General features: G+C 39.4%; 1 pseudogene; it reads right to left on the bottom strand.

Moving 5' to 3' along the window:
- Positions 1 to 519: 519 nt before the first annotated feature.
- LOC102405010 lies at positions 520 to 10,766 on the bottom strand (annotated as a pseudogene).
- Positions 10,767 to 14,854: the final 4,088 nt, after the last annotated feature.

The following is a 14,854-nucleotide window of genomic DNA, read 5'->3' as shown; positions in this document are numbered from 1 at the left end:
TTAGAGAATAGGCTTTGTATGCAGAGAAGGAAATGGCAACCCGCTACAGTCCTCTTGCCTGGAAAATCCCATGGATGGAGGAGCCTGGTAGGCTACAGTCCATGGGCTTGCAAAGAGTTGGACATGGCTGAGCGACTCCACTTCACTCACTTCTTACTTTATCACTGGAGACGGAAACGGCAACCCGCTCCAGTATTCTTGCCTGGAGAATCCCATGGACAGAGGAGCCTGACGGGCCATGGTCCATGGGGTCGCAGAGGGTTGGACTCGTCTGAAGTGACTAAGCAGCAACAGCATGCTTTGTATGAATCCAGTTCTTTGAAGTGGACTGAGATCTTTCATGGCCCAGCAGCTGATCTATTTCATAAATATTCCACATATGCTTGGAAAATATGTGAATTCCACAGTTGGTATGTGTCGTGTTCTATAAATATCAGTAAAGTTAAATTGGCTAATAATCTTATTCAAGTCTTTATTTATTAATTTTTGTGATTCTACAACCTTATTTGACAATAACAGTTAGTTCTCATCCATATTCACTGCCTGTAGTTTTTTGAAAGTGATGACAGGTACGTAGGCAATCAACATATAGAGCTTGTTTGGTGAATCTTCATCTTCATTACATTTTCTGGACAATCACACACCAACGTGAGATGGGACATTCCTTATTCCCTTGGCCCAGATAGCTTTATTAAGTCTGGTGTCAGTGTGTACATCTGGAGTTCCCATCTCCTTCATGGCAAATTTCCAGATTTCTTTGAGTGCCTGGGGGAACACTTCTTGAAACTCATTCCATAGATGTGGTTGTGAATGTTGATAATGTATTCTCTGGTCACCACTTCGCTGATGGCGAACCAGCCCTTCCTCTTGCCACCTTTCTTTGAGGGAGCCATTCTGCTGAGCTCTTATTGGAAAGCATTTTAAAATACATTTGTTTTAATCAAGTACTGGAATAGAAAAGTTAAAATCTCCATTTTTAATTAGAATTTGTCTCTTTCCAGATTACCTCTGTCAGTTTTTTGCACTGAGTATATTGAAGCTTTGTATTAGATGAAAACACATTTAGGGCTGTTATTTTTTCTTAATAAATTGTTACTGCATCATTATGAAATGCCTCTCTTTACTCTGTTGTGTGCTAAGTCACTTCATCATGTCCAACTCTTTGTGACCCCATGGACTGTAGCCAACAGGCTCTTCTGTCCATGAAATTCTCCAGGCAAGAATACTGGCATGCATTGCCATGCTCTCCTCCAGGAGATCTTCCTAACCCAGGGATTGAACCCACGTCTCTTATATCTCCTGCATTGGCAGGTGGGTTCTTTACCACTAGCGTCATCTGGGAAGCCCTTATTGCTGATATTACTTCTTATTATAATTCTACTTCTTGTGTAGCCCCACTAGCATTCTTCCAATTAGTTATTTGCACAGTATAATTTTCCAGTCTTTTATTTTTTTTTAACATGTGTCTATACTTGAAGTCCATTTCTTGAAAATAACATATTAATGTATACTTCTTCAGTTCAGTTCAGTTCAGTTGCTCAGTTGTGTCTGACTCTTTGCGACCCCATGAACCACAGCATGCCAGGCCTCCCTGTCCATCAGCAACTCCTGGAGTTTACCCAAACTCATGTCTATTGAGTCGGTGATGCCATCCAACCATTTCACCCTCTGTCGTCCCTTTCTCCTTCTGCCCTCAGTCTTTCCCAGCATCAGGGTCTTTTCCAATGAGTCAGCCCTTCGCATCACATGACCAAAGTATTGGAGTTTCAGTTTAAACATCAGTCCTTCCAATGAACACCCAGGACTGATCTCCTTTAGGATGGACTGGTTGGATCTCCTTGCAGTCCAAGGGACTCTCAAGAGTCTTATCCAACACCACAGTTCAAAAGCATCAATTCTTCTGCACTCAGCTTTCTTTATAGTCCAACTCTCACATCCATACATGACTACAGGAGAAACCATAGCCTTGACTAGATGGACCTTTGTTGGCAAAGCAATGTCTCCCCTTTTTAATATGCCATCTAGGTTGGTCATAACTTTCCTTCCAAGGAGTAAGCATCTTTTAATTTCATGGCTGCAATCACCATCTGCAGTGAGTTTGGAGCCTAAAAAAATAAAGTCTGTCACTGTTTCCACTGTTTCCCCATCTATTTGTCATAAAGTGATGGGACCAGATGCTATGATCTTAGTTTTCTGAATGTTGAACTTAAAGCCAACTTTTTAAATCTCCTCTTTCACTTTCATCAGGAGGCTCTTTAGTTTCTCTTCACTTTCTGCCATGAGGGTGGCATCATCTGCATATCTGAGGTTATTGATATTTCTCCTAGCAATCTTGATTTCAGCTTGTGCTTCATCCAGCCCACTGTTTCTCATGATGTACTCTGCATATAAATTAAATCAGTAGGGTGACAATATACAGCCTTGACGTACTTATTTTCTTATTTGGAACCAGTCTGTTGCTCCATGTCCAGTTCTAACTGTTGCTTCCTGACCTGCACGTAGGTTTTTCAAAAGGCAGGTCAGGTGGTCTAGTATTCCCATCTCTTTCAGAATTTTCCACAGTTTATTGTGAGCCACACAGTCAAAGGCTTTGGCATAGTCAATAAAGCAGAAATAGATGGTTTTCTGGAGCTCTCTTGCTTTTTTGATGATCCAGTGTATCTTGGCAATTTGATCTCCGGTTCCTCCATCTTTTCTAAAACCAGCTTGAACATCTGGAAGTTCACAGTTCACGTATTGCTGAAGCCTGGCTTGGAGAATTTTGAGCATTACTTTACTAGCGTGTGAGATGAGTGCAATTGTGTGGTAGTTTGAGCATTTTTTGGCATTGCCTTTGTTTGGGATTGGAATGAAAACTGACCTTTTCCAGTCCTGTGGCCACTGCTGAGTTTTCCAAATTTGCTGGCATATTGAGTGCAGCACTTTCACAGCATCATCTTTTAGGATTTGAAATAGCTCAACTGAAATCCCATCACCTCCATTAGTTTGTTTGTAGTGAGGCTTCGTAAGGCCCACTTGACTTCACATTCCAGGTTGTCTGGCTCTAGGTAAGTTATCACACCATTGAGATTATCTTGGTCGTGAATATCTTTTTTGTATAGTTCTTCTGTGCATTCTTGCCATCTCTTGGTTAAAATCTTTTGCTTCTCTTAGGTCCATACCATTTCTGCCCTTTATTGTGCCTATCTTTGTGTGAAATATTCCCTTGGTATCTCTAATTTTCTTGAAGAGATCTCTCGTCTTTCCCATTCTATTGTTTTCCCTTATTTCTTTTCATTGATTGCTAAGGAAGGCTTTCTTATCCCTCCTTGCTATTCTTTGCAACTCTTGTGTTCAAATGGGTATATCTTTACTTGTCTAGTTTGATGATCTTTACCTTTTAATTGTAGTTGTAGTCCACTCACAGTTGAAATAGTTATTATGTTTGAATTTAAGATCACCATTGCCTTTTTTGTTTTCTGTTCCTTTTTTCATCATTTCTATATTATTTAATTAATGAAGTATTTAAAATAACATTCTATCTTAACTTACCTGCTGATTCTTAGCTATTTTAGTGATTGCCATAGGGATTACAGTATACATTGTTATATCACCATAGTCTACCTTGAATTAGCATGATATTTAAGTATAATATAAAAAACTTACTAAAGCATGTTTTAATTGATTTGTCCCATTTTTAGTGCTATTGTTGTCTTTCATTTTACCTCTGTGTTTTATAAACCCTACCGTACATTTTTATGCACTTTGAATAGTAAATTATATTAAAAAATGAGAACAATACTTTCTATTTACTTGCATATACATGCTTTCTGACATGCTATAACCCTTCATTTTGGTTTCTGTTTCTATCTGATATCATTTCCCTTCAGCAAAAAAATCTTTCTGTTATATTTCTTTCTGCAGGGGAAAATTCTCTTGGCAATTGTTTTTGTCATTCTTTTTTTTCTATTATTTTTAGAGGATATTTTCAGTTGATATAGAATTCTAGGTCAACAGTCTCTCCTTTTCCTTCTAGTATTTTAAAGATTTCTTGTCATTGTCTTCTGGCTTGTACTAATATTCACTGATATCTTCTTTTGCAGTATATGCTCTTTTGTTAAGTTTACCCAGTAAAATTTTCATTTCAGCTATTGTATTTTGCAATTCTTGATTCTACCTGAAATGATTTTATAGTTTCTTTTTCTCTGCTGAGCTGTCTTCATCTCTTTGATCATTATGTCCATCTTTTCCTTTGAATCAATGAACATATTTCTAATAACTGTTTTAAAGTCTTTTTATGATAACTTTAACATCTCCACATGCATACTGAAGTGGGTTGCCATGCCCTGCTCCAGGGGATCTTTCTGACCCAGGGGGTCTAAACTGCATCTCCTACAATTCCTGCATTGCAGGTGGATTCTTTACCACTGAGCCACTGGGGAAGCCCCATATCATCTCTCAGTTCAGTTCAGTTGCTCAGTCGTGTCTGACTGATTGCGACCCCATGGACTGTAGCATGCTAGGCTTCCCTGTCCATCACCAGCTCCCAGAGTTTACCCAAACCCATGTCCATTGAGTCAGTGATACCATCTAACCATCTCATCCTCTGTCGTCCCCTTCTCCTCTTGCCTTCAATCGCTCCCAGCATCAGGGTCTTTTCCAATGAGTCAGCTCTTTGCATCAGGTGGCCGAAGTGTTGGGGTTGCAGCTTCAACATCAGTCCTTCCAATGAATATTCAGGACTGGTTTCCTTTAGGATGGACTTGTTGGATCTCCTTGCAGTCCAAGGGACTCTAAAGAATCTTCTCCAACACCACAGTTTGAAAGCATCAATTCTTCCGGTGCTCAGCTTTCTTTATAGTCTAACTCTCACATCCATACATGACTACTGGAGAAACCATAGCTTTGACTAGACAGACCTTTGTTGGCAAAGTAATGTCTCTGCTTTTTAATATGCTTTCTAGGTTGGTGATAACTTTTCTTCGAAGGAGTAAGGGTCTTTTAATTTCATGGCTGCAGTCACCATCTGCAGTGAGTTTGGAGCCCAGAAAAGTAGTCTGCCACTGTTTCCATTGTTTCCCCATCTATTTACCGTGAAGTGATGGGACCAGATGCCATGAATTTCATTCTCTGAATGTTGAACTTTAAGCCAACTTTTTCACTCTCTTCTTTCACTTTCATCAAGAGGCTCTTTAGTTCTTCTTCGCTTTCTGCCATGAGGGTGGTGTCATCTGCATATCTGAGGTTATTGATATTTCTCCTAGCAACCTTGATTCCAACTTGTGCTTCATCCAGTCCAGTGTTTCTCATGTTGTACTCTGCATATAAGTTAAATAATCAGGGTGACAATATACAGCCTTGACTCATTCTTTTCCCAATTTGGAACCAGTCTATTGTTCCATGTTTAGTTCTAACTGCTGCTTTCTGATCTGCATGCAGATTTCTTAGGAGACACGTCAGGTGGTCTGGTATTTCCATCTCTTGAAGAACCTTCCACAGTTTGTTATGATCCACACAGTCAAAGGCCTTGGCATAGTCAATAAAGCAGAAGTCGATGTTTTTCTGGAACTCTCTTGCTTTTTCAATGATCCGGTGGATGCTGGCAATTTGATCTCTGGTTCCTCTGTCTTTTCTAAATCCAGCTTGAACATCTGGAAGCTCACGGTTCACGTATTGCTGAAGCCTGGCTTGGAGAATTTTGAGCATTACTTTACTAGTGTGTGAGATGAGTGCAATTGTGTGGTAGTCTGAGCAGTCTTTGGCATTGCCTTTCTTTGGGACTGGAATGGAAACTGACCTTTTCCAGTCCTGGGGCCACTGATGAGTTTTCCAAATTTCCTAGTATCATCTCTAGGTCCTATTTATTAATTATTTTTGATTATAGCTCACATGTATTTCTATTAATGTGTTATAATTTTTATTGTATGCTGATCATTGTAGATGTCACATTCCTGAGAGCTTTGAATTTATTTTTCTCCTCTAAAGACTACTGAACTTTTACCTGCCTTGCAGTTAATTTATTTGCACATCAGTTAGACCTTGTCCAGTTTTGTCTTAGCCTTTGTTAGGATAGGTCTAGTGTTGTCCTTAATCTAAGGTTAATGTAGTTTTCCTTCTAAAGCATTGCTATTCTCAGATCTCAACCACCATTCATGGTGGTTTGTGAGGTTTATCCATTCTACCTGGTCAGAGTTCCACATCTCAGACCTGTCTAATTTAGAATCACTGTTAGCCCCAGGCACCTCTTCCCTCCATAGCTGTTTTCTACCAGGATACATGAAGACTGGCCTGAACTTCTGCAGTTTAATATTCAGTCAAAGACTCAAGGAGGATCCTACAGATGTTGGGGAGTCCCTTCTCCTGTTAAATCCCTCTTCTCTGGTACTTTGCCCTCTACAAATCCCAGCTACCTAAGCAATTGTGAAATTTTGTTTCCTATGCCCGGTGAGACTTCTGTTCTTTATTTAGTCTTGTCTTTGTGCTATAATTTGGAAACTGTTTTCAAATCAAAAGCTACAGAGAATGAGGAATTTACCTCATGCATTTCATATCTTTGAAGCTCTGACATTTAGGGTCCAAAGCAATTTCTCCATGTTGTTACCCTGTGAGGGTAAGTCTGATACCTATAATTCTGTCACGGTTGGATCCAGGAATCACTTTCCTTTTATTTTAAAAATAAAATTATCAATTTTATTTATCCTTTCAAAGAACCAGCTTTTGGCTTTGTTGATTTTTGCTATGGTCTCTTTTGTTTCTTTTACATTTATTTCTGCTCTAATTTTTAAGATTTCTTTCCTACTACTAACCCTGGGGTTCTTCATCTCTTCCTTTTCTAGTTGCTTTAGGTGTAGAGTTAGGTTATTTATTTGACTTTTTTCTTGTTTCTTGAAGTATGCCTGTATTGCTATGAACTTTCCCCTTAGGACTGCTTTACAGTGTCCCATAGGTTTTGGGTTGTTGTGTTTTCATTTTCATTCGTTTCTATGCAAATTTTGATTTCTTTTTTGATTTCTTCTGTGATTTGTTGGTTATTCAGCAGCGTGTTGTTCAGCCTCCATATGTTGGAATTTTTAATAGTTTTTCTCCTGTAATTGAGATCTAATCTTACTGCATTGTGGTCAGAAAAGATGCTTGGAATGATTTCAATTTTTTTGAATTTACCAAGGCTAGCTTTATGGCCCAGGATGTGATCTATCCTGAAGAAGGTTCCATGTGCGCTTGAGAAAAAGGTGAAATTCATTGTTTTGGGATGAAGTGTCCTATAGATATCAATTAGGTCTAACTGGTCTATTGTATCGTTTAAAGTTTGTGCTTCCTTGTTAATTTTCTGTTTAGTTGATCTATCCATAGGTGTGAGTGGGGTATTAAAGTCTCCCACTATTTTTGTGTTATTGTTAATTTCTCCTTTCATACTTGTTAGCATTTGTCTTACATATTGTGGTGCTCCTATGTTGGGTGCATATATATTTATAATTGTTATATCTTCTTCTTGGATTGATCCTTTGATCATTATGCAGTGACCTTCTTTGTCTCTTTTCACAGCCTTTGTTTTAAAGTCTATTTTATCTGATATGAGTATTGCTACTCCTGCTTTCTTTTGGTCTCTATTTGCATGGAAAATTTTTCCAGCCCTTCACTTTCAGTCTGTATGTGTCCCCTGTTTTGAGGTGGGTCTCTTGTAGACAACATATGTAGGGGTCTTGTTTTTGTATCCATTCAGCCAGTTTTTGTCTTTTGGTTGGGGCATTCAACTCATTTACGTTTAAGGTAATTATTGATAAGTATGATCCCGCTGCCATTTACTTTATTGTTTTGGGTTTGAATTTATACACCCTTTTTGTGTTTCCTGTCTAGAGAATATCCTTTAGTATTTGTTGGAAAGCTGGTTTGGTGGTGCTGAATTCTTAGCCAGACTCATCAAGAAGCAAAGGGAGAAAAATCAAATCCATAAAATTAGAAATGAAAATGGAGCGATCACAACAGACAACACAGAAATACAAAGGATCATAAGAGACTACTATCAACAATTATATGACAATAAAATGGACAATGAGGAAGAAATACAAATTCTTAGAAAAGTACAACTTTGCAAAACTGAACGAGGAAGAAATAGAAAATCTTAACAGACCCATCACAAGCATGGGAATTGAAACTGTAATCAGAAATCTTCCAGCAAACAAAAGCCCAGGTCCAGATGGTTTCACAGCTGAATTCTACCAAAAATTTAGAGAAGAGCTAACACCTATCCTGCTCAAACTCTTCCAGAAAATTGCAGAGGAAGGTAAACTTCCAAACTCATTCTATGAGGCCACCATCACCCTAATACCAAAACCTGACAAAGATCCCACAAAAAAAGAAAACTACAGGCCAATATCACCGATGAACATAGATGCAAAAATCCTTAACAAAATTTTAGCAATCAGAATCCAACAACACATTAAAAAGATCACACACCACGACCAAGTGGGCTTTATCCCAGGAATGCAAGGATTCTTCAAATCCACAAATCAATTAATGTAATACACCACATTAACAAATTGAAAAATAAAAGCCATATGATTATCTCAATAGATGCAGAGAAATCCTTTGACAAAATTCAACATCCATTTATGATCAAAACTCTCCAGAAAGCAGGAATAGAAGGAACATACCTCAACATAATCAAAGCTATATAAGACAAACCCACAGCAAACATTATCCTCAATGGTGAAAAATTGAAAGCATTTCCTCTAAAGTCAGGAACAAGACAAGGGTGCCCACTTTCACCATTACTATTCAACATAGTTTTGGAAGTTTTGGCCACAGCAATCAGAGCAGAAAAAGAAATAAAAGGAATCCAAATTGGAAAAGAAGAAGTACAACTCTCACTGTTTGCAGATGACATGATCCTCTATATAGAAAACCCTAAAGACCACCAGAAAATTACTAGAACTAATCAGTGAATATAGTAAAGTTTCAGGATATAAAATCAACACACAGAAATCCATTGCATTCCTATACACTAATAATGAGAAAATAGAAAGAGAAATTAAGGAAACAATTCCATTCACCATTGCAATGAAAAGAATAAAATACTTAGGAATATATCTACCTAAAGAAACTAAAGACCTATATATAGAAAACTATAAAACACTGGTGAAAGAAATCAAAGAGGACACTAATAGATGGAGAAATAAACCATGTTCATGGATTGGAAGAATCAATATAGTGAAAATGAGTATACTACCCAAAGCAATTTATAGATTCAATGCAATCCCTATCAAGCTACCAACGGTATTCTTCACAGAGCTAGAACAAATAATTTCACAATTTGTATGGAAATACAAAAAACCTCGAATAGCCAAAGCAATCTTGAGAAAGAAAAATGGAACTGGTGGTATCAACCTGCCTGACTTCAGGCTCTACTACAAAGCCACAGTTATCAAGACAGTATGGTACTGGCACAAAGACAGAAATATAGATCAATGGAACAAAATAGAAAGCCCAGAGATAAATCCACGCACATATGGACACCTTATCTTTGACAAAGGAGGCAGGAATATACAATTGATTAAAGACAATCTTTTTAACAAGTGGTGCTGGGAAAACTGGTCAACCACTTGTAAAAGAATGAAACTAGAACACTTTCTAACACCATACACAAAAATAAACTCAAAATGGATTAAAGATCTAAACGTAAGACCAGAAACTATAAAACTCCTAGAGGAGAACATAGGCAAAACACTCTCCAACATACATCACAGCAGGATCCTCTATGACCCACCTCCCAAAATATTGGAAATAAAAGCAAAAATAAACAAATGGAACCTAATTAAACTTAAAAGCTTCTGCACAACAAAGGAAACTATAAGCAAGGTGAAAAGACAGCCTTCAGAATGGGAGAAAATAATAACAAATGAAGCAACCGACAAACAACCAATCTCAAAAATATACAAGCAACTCCTACAGCTCAACTCCAGAAAAATAAATAACCCAATCAAAAAATGGGCCAAAGAACTAAATAGACATTTCTCCAAAGAAGACATACAGATGGCTAACAAACACATGAAAAGATGCTCAACATCACTCATTATCAGAGAAATGCAAATCAAAACCACTATGAGGTACCATTTCACGCCAGTCAGAATGGCTGCGATCCAAAAGTCTACAAGCAATAAATGCTGGAGAGGGTGTGGAGAAAGGGGAACCCTCTTACACTGTTGGTGGGAATGCAAACTAGTACAGCCACTATGGAGAGCAGTGTGGAGATTCCTTAAAAAACTGGAAATAGAACTGTCTTATGACCCAGCAATCCCACTGCTGGGCATACACACCGAGGAAACCAGAAGGGAAAGAGACACGTGTATCCCAATGTTCATCACAGCACTGTTTATAATAGCCAGGACATGGAAGCAACTTAGATGTTCATCAGCAGATGAATGGCTAAGAAAGCTGTGGTACATATACACAATGGAGTACTACTTAGCCATTAAAAAGAATGCATTTGAGTCAGTTCTAATAAGGTGGATGAAACTGGAGCCTATTATACAGAGTGAAGTAAGCCAGAAAGAAAAACACCAATACAGTATACTAACGCATGCTGCTGCTAAGTCGCTTCAATCATGTCCGACTCTGTGCGACCTCATAGACAGCAGCCCACCAGGCTCCTTCGTCCCTGGGATTCTCCAGGCAAGAACGCTGGAGTGGGTTGCCATTTCCTTCTCCAATGCATGAAAGTGAAAAGTGAAAGTGAAGTCGCTCAGTCGTAGCCACCCCATGGACTGCAGCCTACCAGGCCCCTCCATCCATGGGATTTTCCAGGCAAGAGTACTGGAGTGGGTTGCCATTGCCTTCTCCGATACTAACGCATATATATGGAATTTAGAAAGATGGTAACAATAACCCTGTATACAAGACAGCAAAAGAGACACTGATGTATAGAACAGTCTTTTGGACTCTGTGGGAGAGGGAGAGGGTGGGATGATTTGGGAGAGTGGCATTGAAACATGTATAATATCATATATGAAACAAGTCGCTAGTCCAGGTTCGATGCATGATACTGGATGCTTGGGGCTGGTGCACTGGGATGACCCAGAGGGATGGTATGGGGAGGGAGGTTGGAGGAGGGTTCAGGATGGGGAACACATGTATACCTGTGGCGGATTCATTTTGATATATGGCAAAACCAATATAATATTGTAAAGTTAAAAAAATCAAATAAAATTAAATAAAAAAATAAAAGTAAAATTATCTTTTTATAAACCCATTTAATTTTGATACTTTATTTGTATGTTTATGAGGATCTTCAGCATTTCTCTGCTCATGGCAGAGGGAGAGAGACAGTCACACATATTAAGAGCAATGTAAGAACTCATTAATACACACACACCAAAAGAACCTACCACCCCCTTTATATTTGTAATGCTTTTCCTTCATAATACCAGAGCAATTGACAGAATTTGTATTTCTGTTAGAACTGCGAATGAGACTTGAAAGTGCTGGCAAAATAAAGTAACTTGGCAAAATTAGCACATCTCTTGGGGGATCTGAGATCACTTGTCAGCTTCTTTGCCCCATTACTTCCTGTTGACCATATTATTGTGGAGCCATAGAATCAGCTCTCTTCTGTCCACCATCTCCCACCTTAATATCCTCACCCAATCACTGAGGCTTGGAGTCCTCTACACTGGTTGTAAAAGCTTCCATAGTTAGAGTCAGGACTTAAAAATGTTGGAGAAGGTAACATGTTGAATTGGAGCCTCATTGGAGTATAAGTTATCCAAGATATTTTTATGAGGGTAATTTCTGTGGAAAAGGTTGAAGTTGAGCTGAAGCTATTTTAGGGAGGTGGTAGAAAGAGAAAAGGCATAGAATAGAGGAAATGTGATTCTTAACAAAGATAAGCTTTGAAGAGTCATAAATGGCTCCCTAAAGTTTGTTTTCTGGTTGATAAAGAAAAGAGTAGAAATATTTGACAAACAATCCTTTCCGTTGCTCACCCATTTCTGGTGAATAAACTCAAAGAGGCAACTGAGCAAAAATTGAGAGAGAAAGTGTAGTATATTCTCTGCCTCCTGCTGCTACTGTGGCTGAGTCGCTTCAGTCGTGTCCGACTCTGTGCCACGCCATAGACAGCAGCCCACCAGGCTCCGCGGTCCCTGGGATTCTCCAGGCAAGAACACTGGAGTGGGTTGCCATTGCCTTCTCCATTGTGTGAAAGTGAAAAGTGAAAGTGAAGTCTCACAGTCGCATCCGACTAGTAGCGATCCCATGGACTGCAGCCTACCAGGCTCCTCCATCCATGGAATTTTCTAGGCAAGAGTACTGGAGTGGCTTGCCATTGCCTTCTCCGTTGCCTCCAGTGTTTGGCTAACATAGGTTAGAAAAAGAGTTACCAGAGGAACTGACATGCTGACTTATTGCATCAGATGGGGACAGCTCTGAGTCTCCCAAGATTCATCCCTCTGTCAAGTATCCTACCTGGAGTCTGTTCAAAAATCTGTGAATGACCTCCAAAAAGTCAGGTAGCAATGACTTTTAAAGTTAAGCAAGATGTAATTTATTTCCTTTTTCTTAGGGGTAAATCAGAGCAATTAATGAAACCAATTGATTATTAATTAAATTATGTAGCTCAAGTTAATTAACTAAAATTAAATCAGAATATAATTAGAGTTTTCTCCTTGGGGGGAAATGAGAAAAAAAAAAAAAAACAGTTGAGAAATGTTGCCATAGAACCTCAGATAATCCCTTAAAGCTTATTCGATGATACGCCACAATTAAAGAACTCCCAACCACATTTTTGTCTTATTTTCAAGTTGTGGATAAGTTTTCTTAAACTGAGAGAGTTACAGAGTAGAAATGGCTGTCTGGTGCATCTAGATAAGAAGGGCCAGAGGCAGGTAGTTCAGACTCCCTGGAAAGAGTGGGAGCAGACACAAACCTGTTGTGGAATTCAGAGGCCCCAGGATTCAGCTGAGGGACATTCAGACCTGGGGTGGACCAGAAGCTGGAAGTGAGAGACAGAGTGGCTGCAATATCTCAGCTCAACATATGCCAGTGCAGATAGACCACATCTGGTCCAGCCATGCAACATGTTACATCATTCTCACATCCTTTCAGGCTGTATCTGCATCCACAGAGGTAGGGTCAGAACTAACTGTGAAATGAATTTGATTACACTTCCATCAGTCAGCCCTGTGGGAACTCAGAATAGACATTAAACTTAGAGAATGGCAACCTACTCCAATATTTTTGCCTGGAGATTTCCACGGACAGACCAAGGAATCACAAAGAGTTGGACACGACTGAGTGACTAACACATAGAGAAAAATATAACAAATCATATTTCTTCTACCCCTGCATTTTGGGCCTGAGATTTTTGCCTCCTACGTGTACTTTTGAAAAACACAGGTGAGGAACATACAATAATGTAATGGGGGACAGAACTCAGGGCTCTCCTATACTTCCTGAGAGCCTGAAACAGTTGCTGAGCAAAGCTGCAGAAGAATATGCACTGGGTTTAAGTGAGCTTCTCCCACAGAAATTCTTACACATGATAAGGGTGCATAGAGATTATTCAGTTCAGTTCAGTTCAGTCACTCAGTCGTATCCGACTCTTTGCGACCCCATGAATCACAGCATGCCAGGCCTCCCTGTCCATCACCAACTCCCGGAGTTCACTCAGACTCATGTCCATTGAGTCAGTGATGCCATCCAGCTATCTCATCCTCTGTCGTCCCCTTCTCCTCCTGCCCCCAATCCCTCCCAGCATCAGAGTCTTTTCCAAGGAGTCAACTCTGCATGAAGTGGCCAAAGTACTGGAGTTTCAGCTTCAGCATCATTCCCTCCAAAGAAATCCCAGGGCTGATCTCCTTCAGAATGGACTGGTTGGATCTCCTTGCAGTCCAAGGGCCTCTCAAGAGTCTTCTCCAACACCACAGTTCAAAAGCATCAATTCTTTGGCACTCAGCCTTCTTCACAGTCCAACTCTCACATCCATACCTGACCACAGGAAAAACCATAGCCTTGACTAGACAGACCTTTGTTGGCAAAGTAATGTCTCTGCTTTTGAATATGCTATCTAGGTTGGTCATAACTTTCAACTTCAAGCAAAAGTTGAATATTTCATTACTGAATTGGCAGAGATAGTGGTCTTCCTCACAAAATTATACTGGCTGACTTTTCTTTTGTTCAACTTGTCATCTTTCCAGGTGGTAAAATCTTATCTGAATGTTAGCATTTTCCTTCATGAGCTGCTTGAATCATAGAAAAAAAGCCTTGAGCTCTGTAAGAGAAGTTCCCATGAATGATTCTGGCAATGTGAGAGGGGAAATTGAGAATATGAGAGGGGAAATTGTTGTCCAGTTCCATGTGATTGAGAAGATTTATCTATCAGTTTGGTGAAATTATGAAAGGAATACATGAGGATCTAAGAGTCACTGCCTAAATGGAAATTGCTCATTTTACAGATAAGAAAACTGATGTTCAAGAAAATGGGGAGGGGGAGTGCTCAAAACACAGGTAGAGACAGAGGGGTGGAACACAGAGGGAGAAGAGAATTTCACTTTCCTTTTCTGGCTTTAATCACTATGATATAATTTGAAAATAATGAAATGTTCATTTGTTCCCCCTCCTTGACCCATATGTTTGTGCTTTTAATCCATATACATTAATTAAAATTCAGGCATTTAATCATAGCCACGGACCTATATGTGGACTTCCCTGGTAGCTCAGGTGGTAAAGAATCCACCTGCAGAGGAGAGGAGGAGGAGACCCCAGTTCGATTTCTGGGTTGGGAATATCCCCTGAAGAAGGGATAGGCTATCCTCTCCAGTATTTTTGGGCTTCCCTGGTGGCTCAGATGGTAAAGAATCCACCTGCAATGCGGGAGACCTGG

This window comes from Bubalus bubalis, chromosome 3 (assembly GCF_019923935.1).
Source record: "Bubalus bubalis isolate 160015118507 breed Murrah chromosome 3, NDDB_SH_1, whole genome shotgun sequence".
NCBI lineage: Eukaryota > Metazoa > Chordata > Mammalia > Artiodactyla > Bovidae > Bubalus > Bubalus bubalis.
Note: the sequence above shows the minus strand (reverse complement) of the source record. Positions and strands in the feature narration are given on the sequence as shown.